At 37.8% G+C, this 12,049-nt stretch overlaps 1 protein-coding gene across 2 annotated transcripts in view; it reads left to right on the top strand.

Moving 5' to 3' along the window:
• Window positions 1-2,250: 2,250 nt before the first annotated feature.
• Window positions 2,251-12,049, top strand: part of SLC44A5 (solute carrier family 44 member 5) — a 166,206-nt gene continuing 156,407 nt past the window's right edge. For both annotated transcript variants that reach the window (XM_032638801.1, XM_032638793.1), the window contains exon 1: window positions 2,251-2,289. The gene's annotated coding sequence lies outside the window, so the exon portion shown is untranslated. The remainder of the gene's footprint in view (window positions 2,290-12,049) is intronic.

The following is a 12,049-nucleotide window of genomic DNA, read 5'->3' as shown; positions in this document are numbered from 1 at the left end:
AAACTGAGACTCAGAGAAGTGATATGATCTGTCTAGGGTCACTGCTAGTAAGTGATAGAGAGCAGGGAGTCTGACTCCAGAGCCATTGCTCCTAACCTGTAAGCCACACGACTGCTCTGTGATGAACCTTGAATCTCTCTTTCCATTACTTCTACCACCATTTGGGTCGTGGCTCACATGACTTTACCTCTATTACAGCAATAGACTCCTGGTTGGTCCCCTTGACTTTGCACTTTGTGATACAACTTATATACGGCCACCAGATTGCTCTTCCTTAATTAAGCCCTGATTCTACCTTGTCCTTCCTTTGTTCCAAATCCTTCTATGACTCCCTGTGGTCTAGGATATATAAAAACTTACATCCCTGGCTTTTTTGGCTTTCTGTAGTCTGGTTCCATAGTATCTATTCAGCTTTATGTTTTCCTCCTCCTGTTCCATTATCTATGACTACATTCAGGCTGATCTGTTCACCATTCCTGCAAACATGCTGTTCTTTCCTAACTCTGTGACTTCATACATCTCTAAACTTTATTTGTCCATCTCAAGATATTGTGGCTCTAGGAACCCTTCCTTACTAATCTCAACTGGATGTGACCTTTCCTTCCTTAGAACGTTCCTAACGCTTTCCTTGTAACCCCTCTTATGATATCACATTCTGCCTTATTTGATAACGACTTGTGTTCTTTTCTTACTTCTCTCCCTGCTTCACCACTTTGTTAGCCTGTTGAAGGCAGAGACTATGTTTCACTAAATCTTGTATCCCCTGCAGTGCTTCTTCTAATGCAGAGCACATAACAGGCGATCAATACATAGTTACTGAATTTAACAGAATTCTAGTTTCACTCACTCAGAATGTTTCTCTTTTCCCTTTTGTTTTGTTCCAGTCTTTCACAAAAATCTCACTTCTTGAATGAAACCCCTTTGACTGCTCTAGTCCTTGATGAAACCTACTTTCTCAGAACTCTTGTAACACTTCAGGCCGTTACATATAATTTAGTACTTGATTAATCATTTTATACAGGTATATTCATTGTTCATGTATTACAACACAGGGCCTGATATATGAAGATTCTCAACAAATATTTGTTGAAGGAATCAATATGTCGATCTTGCCCCACCGACTGTAAGGTCTCGAAGACAGGGACCATGCTTTATAGATCTTCTGTATCCCCTTAGAGCTCTCAGCATGTAATAGGTGCTTTATGTATATTTGCTGACTGACTGGCTCTGGTATTTCTGTTGCAAGACTGTCCTTACCTTCCTGTTGTTCTGCCCTCAGCCTGTGATTACACTGAAGAGGTTTCTGAGTCCTCAGGTCTGATTTCCCCACTGAGAACAGGCTGAGTCAGGTTGCTGACACACAGGCCTCTTTTTGCCAGTCCCTTTTGATTCTGTCTTTAAATCAGAACTAGGCCTTCTTACAGGGGACAAATCCCTAGAGGAAGAGAGCAGGAGTCCTTAGGCTGGGGAAGAAGAGTCGGGGATTGAGAATTGCAAACATAAACCTTTGGCCAGAAATAATTCTACAGAACTTATTACTGGGCCTACCCAGTACATGTGAGGGAAAGGCCATTCTGTGTCTACTTTGTACTGTTTAAAGACAAGGGAAATATATGGCAATCATGCTGCAAGAGTAAATGACTAGGGCCCACCTTCAAATGGCATGAAGTCTGCCAGTAGATCTAAAAAAAAAAAACAAAAATAACATTTGTATAATATAATAATGATTTGTATATACCATATAGCCAACATGGCAGAGACCAACAGTGACTAGTTTTTCCAACTTCTCGAAGGAAAGTCTCATCTACTGAGAGGAAAGGGAGAACTGGGATAAGCAGACATCTCTATTATACTGTGCACCTCACAAATACACAGCAATACTTGGGAATGGCAGATGGTAGAATGTGCTTTTGTAGACTGGAAAGGCTTCAAGTTTTGCTCTCCTGGCTGCAGTCTATAATGTTGCTGCTTAGAACTGTGGGAGATATGTACACGGTGTGTCTAAGAATTATGGTCCTTAACAACTCTTCCCAGACTTGCTTCTAGCTGGAGAGAGGGAAAATGATTGACAGCTGTATCCAAGGCATACTGATGTTTCACTGGACCAAAGAATGAGTTCAACACTGCACTGAGCAGTGGACTAGCTAAGATATAAATTTTTCCTTTATTAATATTTTATATGTATTTATTTGCCATTTCATTGGCTTATATGCTTAGCAAGTTCTTTGTTTTAAATGCAGGTGATCCAAGGATACATGACCCACATTTCAAGGGGCCCATTGTCAACAGGTAAGCAATTGTTTTCTCTGGAATGTATTTTTTAACCAACACAGAAAGCTTATTTTTTGGTATCATTTTCCGGTCAATGGAGAATTGTGTCTACTGTGAGGGGAAAATGACTTATTTTTCGCCTAAATGTCACCTAATTTATACAGGGTACAGGTAATAAATCTTTCCATGAGTCATAAATATCTTGTCCTGTTCAGCAAATGAACTGCCTTAATTTATGACTGAAGGGTTTGTTATTTCTGATAAAGAGAAGCCAAAAATGCTTTATAAGATTTACCCCCTTTGTGGAGAAGTAAACACATTCTAGTAGCTGTCTTACGCACCCGTTTACTCTGATTCACCACTGCAAGTGCAGAGTTGCTATGCCAACTTCTTCCACACAGGGTATTTGTGATACTCAGCCTCCCAAAGCAGAGAGCTTTCTGAGAGGCAAACATTCACCAATTCATCACGTATGCTTTAGGATATTTTAAAATGCTCTAGGGAAGTGTGTACTTGTCTTAACTGGTGCTTCTCCTGCAAGGTTGCATAGCATTTAAAAAGTATCCAATAGGGGCTTCCCTGGTGGCGCAGTGGTTGAGAGTCCGCCTGCCAATGCAGGGGATGCGGGTTCGTGACCCGGTCCGGGAGGATCCCACATGCCGCGGAGCGGCTGGAGCCCGCGCGTCTGGGGCCTGTGCTCCGCAACGGGAGAGGCCACAGCAGTGGGAGGCCCGCGTACCAGAAAAAAGAGAAAAAAAAAAGTATCCAATAATTCATAGGCCTCTTTTATTATTATATTGTACCCTCTATTCCCAGGCTTCCTGCTCATCAAAAAGGGGTTTGCAGGGTAGAATGGCTAAAAATGAGGAGAAGATTAAGCTGTACGTAGCTGTTTTTCCACTTAGCGTTGACTTTAATTTCTGGCAGTTGCATGTCATAATAAACTGTGATGTGAAATAGTGATCAACATGCTTATTTGCACTTGCCAGTCATCAGCATGTGTATTGGCATTACTGTTATGTTTCTATAATATCCCAGCTTTAAACAAATGTGTATCTAGTTTATTCTAATTCTGTAAGAAGCCAAGTCATTTGTTTGGGTTACTCTTTCAAAGGTGTACCTATGCCCTCTTTAGAGTAAGTCTGAAATCTCTCTCATTCTCTCTATGGTAACACCATGAATACATTTTGTTGTCCAGTGTACAAATAGCCTCATCTGATATGGAGGTTACTTTTATTGTACTTGGATTCATTTTATAATAACTAATTTGTATGAACGGAATCTAGCTTATTGGCCTCAAGGGACCTCTAGATATAATCTGGATTCAATAATAGTAACAACAATAATAATAAGTGAAGTGCCACATTTGGACAGATGAAATACAGATTACAGATGTGCCTTTTCTAGCCATAGAGAAGAAAGCAGAGCTCAGTCTGGCTGGCTGTAGGTGTGGGCAGGGAGGTGAAATCTCTTGTCTTCAGTTATTTAGAATTTAGTGGTGGAACCACACAGTCCAGGTAAAGTCTAAACAACTGTGATAAAGAGAATAATTTATTTTTACTAAGGACCTTTTGTGATGTCCTAGGTACCACAAAGGCCTTCAAAGGTGAAATGGTCATTGTGTATACATACCCCTCCCCCCAAATCTTCAATCCAAGAATGGAGAAAAGTATTATAAAACCACAGGGGCTTAACTATAGGAAGACACAGTTTGGCCCATTGGTAAATTCTCAGGCTGCAGGGGTCTATAATGCCTTTCCTGGGAAAATAATTGGGGTGTTTAAGGAGCAAGTGAGAAACCCCACCTTCTTCACATTACCTTTTGCTTACTATAACATTTTTTGCTTGCATAATGTCACTTTCCTTCTGAGAGATCCAAAGTCTTATCAGATATTCCGGCAGACCCTCACAGCACTGTCTGCTCATCATCACCGTGTTCTGTACACCTGTCTCAGTTTACAAGGACATCGTTTTGTGCCTAGTGATGACCCAACTGCAGTTGTTTCCAGGAGAGGTGAAGGAATGATGGTAATGCCACAGGAGAGATTAACTCAGTTTCTCATTTGTCCCCATCTACTAAGATAAGAATTGGACGTGTGGAAGCTATTGCCCCGTAGTGTTGACCCAAAAAAAACAAACAGTGATTTTTTTTTTTTTTTTTTGTGGTAAACGGGCCTCTCACTGTTGTGGCCTCTCCTGTTGCGGAGCACAGGCTCTGGACGCGCAGGCTCAGCGGCCATGGCTCACAGGCCCAGCCACTCCGTGGCATGTGGGGTCTTCCCGGACCAGGGCACGAACCCATGTCCCCTGCATCGGCAGGCGGACTCTCAACCACTGCGCCACCAGGGAAGCCCCAAACAGCGATTTTGATAGCCCCTTTTGAAAGAATAGTTATCCAGTGCCTATGCTTTGTCCCCTATATTCAGCAGAATTTTAGCATTGGATTGAGGTGAGATTTGTAAAAGTTTAAGGGCTGCTCAGCACTGTTCTTGGCGGTACATTAGAGGGCAAAAATGAATGCACATAGAAAACTAAAAAATAAATCTCTTTTAGAAGGTTCTACATGAGAAATTCTCTTATAATTTTAGAACTAAGAAAAATTTTCATTTAATGGAGAGTTAATATACTTTCTCCTGTTAGATAAGGAGAACTGTAATCCACTGTTTCTCCTTTTGTCTTGACTTGTAGAAAGCCCACTGATACATTTAATTTCAATGCCAGCAACTATATTAGCCTTTGAGTTAAGCATTTCTTTTCGGAACTTTGAAGTTCTATTTCTATTTTAATAATGCTATTGCATCCAGTTTTAAGTCATTTCATTTATATTCATTCTGAAAAGAGGCAGCATATAAGTGGACAGGTAAATAGAAATGAAAACCTTGGATGTTCCATAATTGACTTTTTCCCCTTATCTACACACAAAGTAGGTGAAAGACATATGACTCAGACTAATCAAACTGGTAGGTTTCACAATGCTGAAAACAACTACTATTATAGAAGGTGGAAAATCTGTCTGGAATGTAATAAGATGCATTTATTTTTACCTGAGGCATTGGGGAGAGGTTAAACTCACTATCATGAAGGGATTCAAGGAGAGAATGAAGAGGAGTTTATTAGGGATGTTGTAGAGGGGATTCTTTCATATAAAGGAGTTATACTAAATGACCTCTGAGTTCTTTCCAATTCTGAAATTCTATGACTCTGTGATTCAACATTTTTTATTGTTATAATTAACATACAATATTATGTTACTTTCAGGTATACAACATAGTGATTTGATATTTTTTATTCGTTATGAAATGATCACAGTAAGTCTAGTTACCATCCATCACCATACAAAGTAAAAATATTATTGACTATATTCCCTATGTATATATTATATCCCTGTGACTTTTTTATAACTGGAGGTTTGTGCCCCATAATGCCCTTCATCTATTTTGTTCTGTCCTCCCACACCCCTCCCCTCTGGCAACTATCAGTTTGTTCTCTGTATTTATGAGTCTGTTTCTGTTTTGTTTGTTCCTTTGTTTCTTAGATCCCACATATAAGTGAAATCATATGGTATTTGTTTTTCTCTAACTTATTTCACTTAGCATAGTACCTTCTAGGTCTCTCAATATTGCCACAATGGCAAGATTTCACTCTTTTATGGCTGAGTAATATTCCATTACACACACAGACACACACACACACCACACCACATCTTCTTTATCCATTCATATATTGAGGGACATTTAGGTTGCATCTGTGTCTTGGCTATTGTAAATAGTGCTGCAAAGAACATAGGGGTGTATATCTTTTTGAATTAGTGTTTTCATTTTCCTCAGTTAAATACCTTGAAGTGGAATTGCTGGATCATATGATAGTTCTATTTTTAGTTCTTAAAGGAACCTCCATACTGTTTTCCATAGTGGCTGCACTAATTTACATTTCCACCAATAATTCACCAGGGTTCTCTTTTCTCCACACCCTTGCCAACACTTGTTTCTTGTCTTTTTGATCATAGCCATTCTGACAGGTGTGAGGTGGTATCTCACTGAGGTTTTGATTTGCATTTTCCTGTTGATTAGTGATGTTGAGTACCTTTTCATGTGATTGTTGGCCATCTGTCTTCTTTGGAGAAATGTCTATTCAGGGTTTCTGCCCATTTTTAAGTCAGGTTGTTTATTTTTTTGATATTGAATTGTATGAGTTATTTATATATCAACCCCTTATCACAAGTATTATTTGCAAATATCTTCCCAATTTAGTAGGTTGCATTTTCATTTTGTTGGTGGTTTCCTTCACTGTGCAAAAACCTTTTAGTTTGATTTAGTCACATTAATTTATTTTTGCTTTTGTTGCTATTGGATATTTGGAGATGTATCCAAAAAGATATTGCTAAGACCAATGTCAGAGAGGTTACTGCTTATGTTTTCTTCTAGGAGTTTTATGGTTTCAGATCTTTCATTTAAGTTTTTAATCCATTTTGATTTTATTTTGTATATGGTATGAAAAAGTTGTCTAGTTGGGTTCTTTCACAATTAGCTGTCCAGTTTTCCCAACATCATTTATTGAAGAGACTGTTTCTCTCCATTGTACATTCTTGCATCCTTTATTGTAGATTAACTGACCATATAAGAGTGGGTTTACTTCTGAGCTCTCTATTCTGTTCCATTCATCTATATGTCTGCTTTTGTGCTGGTATCATGCTGTTCTAATTACTATATCTTTGTAGTATAGTTTGAAATCAGGGAACATGATACTTCCATCTTGGTTCTTCTTTCTCAAGATTGCTTTGGCTATTTGGAGTCTTTTGTGGTTCCATACAAATTTTAGAATTATTTGTTCTAGTTCTGTGGAAAATACCATAGGTAATTTGAAAGGGGTTGTATTGAATCTGTGGATTGCTTTAGGTAATATGGACATTTTAACGATATTAATTCTTATAATCCATGAGCACAGAGTATCTTTATGTTTATTGTGTCATCTTCAATTTCTTTTATCAATGTCTTATAGTTTTCAGAATAAAGGTCTTTTACTTCCTTTGTTAAATTTATTCCTAGATATTTTATTTGTTGAAGTAACAGTAAGTGCGATTGTTTTCTTCATTTCTAATGGTTCATTTTTAGTGTATAGAAAAGAAACAGATTTCTGTTTATTAAATTTGTATCCTGCAACTTTACTGAACTCTTTTATTAGATTCAGTAGTGTTTTGGTGAAGTCTTCAGGGTGTTCTATATGTAATTATGTTGTCTGCAGATAGTAACAGTTTTATTTCTTCCCTTACAGTTTAACACCTTTTATTCCTTTTTCCTGTCTGGTTACCATGGCTAGGACTTCCAATACCATGCTGATTAAAAATGGTAAGCATGGGTATCCTTGTCTTGTTCTTAATCTTAGAGGAAAATCTTTCATCTTTTTACTGTTGAGTACAGCGTTGGATGTGGATTTGTCATATATGGCCTCTATTATGTTGAGGTATGTTCCCTCTATACCCACTCTGTTGAGAGTGTTTATCATAAATGGATGTTGAATTTTGTCAAATGCTTTTTTTCTGCATCTACTGAGATGATCATATGATTTCTTACATTTGTTTCATTAATGTGATGTGTCACATTGATTGATTTGCAGCTATTGAACCATCCTTCAATCCCTGGAATAAATAAATCCCACTTGATCATGGTATATGATCATTTTAATGCATTGTTGTATTCAGTTTGCTGATATTTTTTTTGAAGATTTTTGCATCTATGTTCATCAGAGATATTGGCCTGTAATTTTCTGTGTGTCTGTGTGTGTGTGTGTGTGTGTGTGTGTCTGTGTGTGTGTCTTTGTCTGGTTTTGCTATCAGGGTAATGTGGGCCTCATAGAATGAGTTTAGAGGTACTACCTCCTCTTAAATTTTCTGGGATAGCTTGAGAAGAATTGATAACTCTTCTTCAAATGTTTCATAGAATTCCCCTGTGAAGTTATCTGGTCCTGGAATTTTGTTTGGGAGTTTTTTTTTTTTTATTAGTGTTTCAAAATCATTACTAGTGATTGATCTGTTCAGATTTTCTATTTCTTCCTGGAAATAGAGTCTTGGAAGTCTTGTAAGATTGTATGTTTCTAGGAATGTATCCATTTCTTCTAGGTTGTCCAATTTGATGGCATATAACTGTTCATAGTGTTTCCCTATTGATTTTCTATCTGGATGATTTATCTATTGATGTAAGTAGGGTATATAGCTCCCCTACTGTTATTGTATTACTATTTCTTTCTTTATGTCTGTTTATATTTTGCTTTACATATTCAGGTGCTCCTTTGTTGGGAAGTGTTATATTCTCTTGCTGTACTGACCCCTTTATTATTCTGTAATGCCCTTCTTTGTCTTTAGTTACAATCTTTTTTAAAAGTCTGTTTTGTCTGATATGAGTATGGCTACCCCAGCTTTCTTTTTGTTTCCATTTGCATGGAATATCTTTTTCTATCCCTTCACTTTCACTCTGTATGTGTCTTTAGAGCTGAGGTGAGTCCCCTGTAGCAACATATTAGGTGGGTCTTTTCATTTTTTAAACTACCCTATGTCTTTTGATTGAAGAATTTAATCCATTTGCATTTAAAGTGATTATTGATAGGTATGTACTTATTGCCATTTTATTAATTGTTTTCTGGTTGTTTTTGTAGTTCTTCTCTGTTCTTGTCTTCTCTTGGTTACTTCTCTATGGTTTGATGGATTCCTTTAGTGTTATGTCTGGATTCCTTTCTCTTTACTTTTTGTGTATCTATTTTAAGTTTTTGGTTTGATCATGAGGTTCATATACACCAACCTGTATACATGGCCGTGTATTTTAAGCTGATAGTCTTAAGTTTGAAGGCATCTAAAAGCACTGCATTTTAACTCTCCCCTCACATTTTATATTTTTGAGATCATATTTTACATCTTTTTATTTTGTGTATCTTTTAACTACTCATTGTGGTTATAGTTGACCGTACTACTCTTGTCTTTTAACTTTCAGGCTAGCTTTTTAAGTAACTGATCTAACACATTTACTATATATTTGCCTTTACCAGTGAGGTTTTTTTCTTTCATGTATTTTAAAATTTCTATTCGGAAATAGAATAGAAATCTTCTATTCTGTTCTATTCTTTTCCACTTAAAGAAGATCCTTTAAGATTTCTTGTAAGGTGGGTTTAGTGGTGATGAACTCCTTTATTTTAGCTCGTCTGGGAAACTCTTTATCTCTTTTAATTCTGAATTCTATAACCTTGCCAGATAGATTATTCTGGGTTGTAATTTTTTTTCTTTCAACATTTTAAATATATCCTGCCACTCTCTTCTGGCCTTGTAAAGTTTCTGCTGAAAAATCAGCTGATAGCCTTATGGGGTTTTCCTTTTATGGGATTAGTTGTTTTTCTCTTGCTGCCTTTGAGATTCTCTCTTTAACTGTTGCCACTTTAATTATAATATATCTTGGGTTATTACTTTGGGTTCATCTTGTTTGGGACTTTCTAGGCTTCATGTACCTGGATGTCTTTTTCCTTCCCCAGGACAGGGAAGTTTTCACCCATTATGTCTTCAAATAAGTTTTCTGTCCATTTCTCTCTCTCTTCTTTTTCTGGGACCCCTATAATGCAAATGTTAGTATGCTTGATGTCTTCCTAGAAGTCCCTTAAACTCTCTTCATTTAAAGAAATTCTTTCTTCTCTTTGCTGTTCTGTTTGGGTGATTTCCACTATTCTTTCTCCAGTTAGCTGATCTACTGTTTTATATTATGTAATCTGCTACTGATTCCCTCTTTCAGTTATTGTATTCTTCAGCTCTGATTGGTTCTGTCTTATATTTTCTAAGTCTTTGTTGAAGGTCTCACTGTATTTCTCCATTCTTCTCCTCAGTACAGTGAACATCCTTCTGACCATCTCTGTGTACTCTATGTCAGGTAAATTACTTATCTCAGTTTCATTAGGATTTTTCCTAGGGTTTTATTTTGTTCTTTCATTTGGAACATATTCCTCTGTCTCCTCATTTTGTTTGACTCTTGGTGTGTGTTTCTATGAAACAGGCAGAACAGCTACCTCTCCTAGTCCTGAAGGAGTAGCCTTGTGTGGGACTGTCTACTCTGTAGACTATTTGTACCTGGTAGCTTTGACAGGCTAACTGGAGCTGGAGCAGGTTTGAGTTGTGTGAAGTCTTAGGTTGCATTGTACCAAGGCTGCCTTGGCAGGTTGGCAGGAGTTAGAGTGGGCATGGGTTGGGGACAGTCCTGAAGCCACCTTGGTGGGGCCACTAGAACAGGAGCAGTCTCTGGCTGGGGGCAGTCCCTGGGTGTGCCATGTTGAGGCCACCTTGGCGGGATGGCTGGAGCTGGGGTGGGTGTGGACCAGGGGGAGTTCTGGGGGTGATTCAAACAATGGCACTTGCCAGTGCCCCTTACATCAGAGAGAGTTCCTGCAATTCTCTGCCAGTTTGGCAGAGGCTGTAAAGTTAGTAAATGGATTTCTTTTCCACATAATCCAGGTGCCCTTTAAACTGGTGTGTTTGGTTTTTGTTTTTTGCCGTGTCTCAGGATGGGTGAGTCTGCGCTCAGGTCCCTCAGTAATATCTGTCCCTGTTGCAGGTTGTGGGGTCAGGGGTGAGGTTTCTGTGGATATTGTTTCTCTGTCTTTCCTACAAATTTCTACATGGTCCTTCCATTTGTAGAGCTGTTCAATCAGCCCTCACGAGGAATTGCTCTCTAGGTAGGTATAGATTCGGTGTGTTTGTGGGAGGAGGTGATTTCAGTATCTCTCTATCACACCATCTTGAATCTCTTTCTGTCTCTGTGATTCAACTTTTAATGCCAAAGCAGAGAAGGAAGAGTTCAGCTTCTGCCTACGTGATGCACACATACAGCTCTATGTTGATGCTCACCACAAACTTTTGTAATTTCTAAAGTGCCATTATTAAGTAGACATCTCAAATTATTGTGACAACATTATGCTGTCTCCTAAATTTATGCAGTTCTCATGAACTTTTTGTTCATTTTGAAATAATTGGTATGCTTCTTGTCACTGTAGATGGAACTTGAATGTCTAAACGTGGAGTCCATCGTGGAAAAATGTGAGGAAAAGTTTATTGAAAAAAGTACACAGAGGTTAATAAAAAATGTAGACCCCATGTTGTAAAAATGTCTGGAAGAGGTTAAAAATCATTTTGACTTGTAAAATAGTTTGAAATAAAAGGCCTATATCCATAGCACTCCTTCGAAAACTTTTAAATAATCTCAAAATGTGGAAGGAAATAAAAATAAATAATTTCCCTGAATGGCTAATTCTTGACAATGCAAATGTGAGTTGAAGATGTTCTCTAAACCTGACATTTATTTGCCTCATTCTGAATGGAGCAAATGGCCTAATGTGATCAATTATTTATCAGTGTGACTCTTTACTACAGGAGGATGTGGACTAACACATGTCTTTAAAATTCATAGCCTATCCCTTGTATTCCTCAGTATGTGAGCTTGTTCTTTTTTTATGTTTTTGCACTTTAAAGAGTCACCACCTACAAATTATTCCTAATGATGAAAATAATCGACCTAAAAATACTATTAAACGTTGCAAGCACCTTTAAATCAAAAGATTTAAAGAAAAGTATTCATTAACCATGTGCTTGTTATGCGTCCGGCAATGTGCTAGGTGCTAGAAATACAAAGATGAACTGAGCAAAGTTCCTGTTTAACAGAGCTTGCAGTCTAGTAGGAAGAGCAGATGATAAAATGATTAATGTGATATGTACAAAAACAGAGTTATTTACATGGGCTCTGGAAGCAAAGAAGAG

The sequence above is a fragment of the Phocoena sinus genome, chromosome 1, assembly GCF_008692025.1.
Source record: "Phocoena sinus isolate mPhoSin1 chromosome 1, mPhoSin1.pri, whole genome shotgun sequence".
Taxonomy (NCBI): domain Eukaryota; kingdom Metazoa; phylum Chordata; class Mammalia; order Artiodactyla; family Phocoenidae; genus Phocoena; species Phocoena sinus.
Note: the sequence above shows the minus strand (reverse complement) of the source record. Positions and strands in the feature narration are given on the sequence as shown.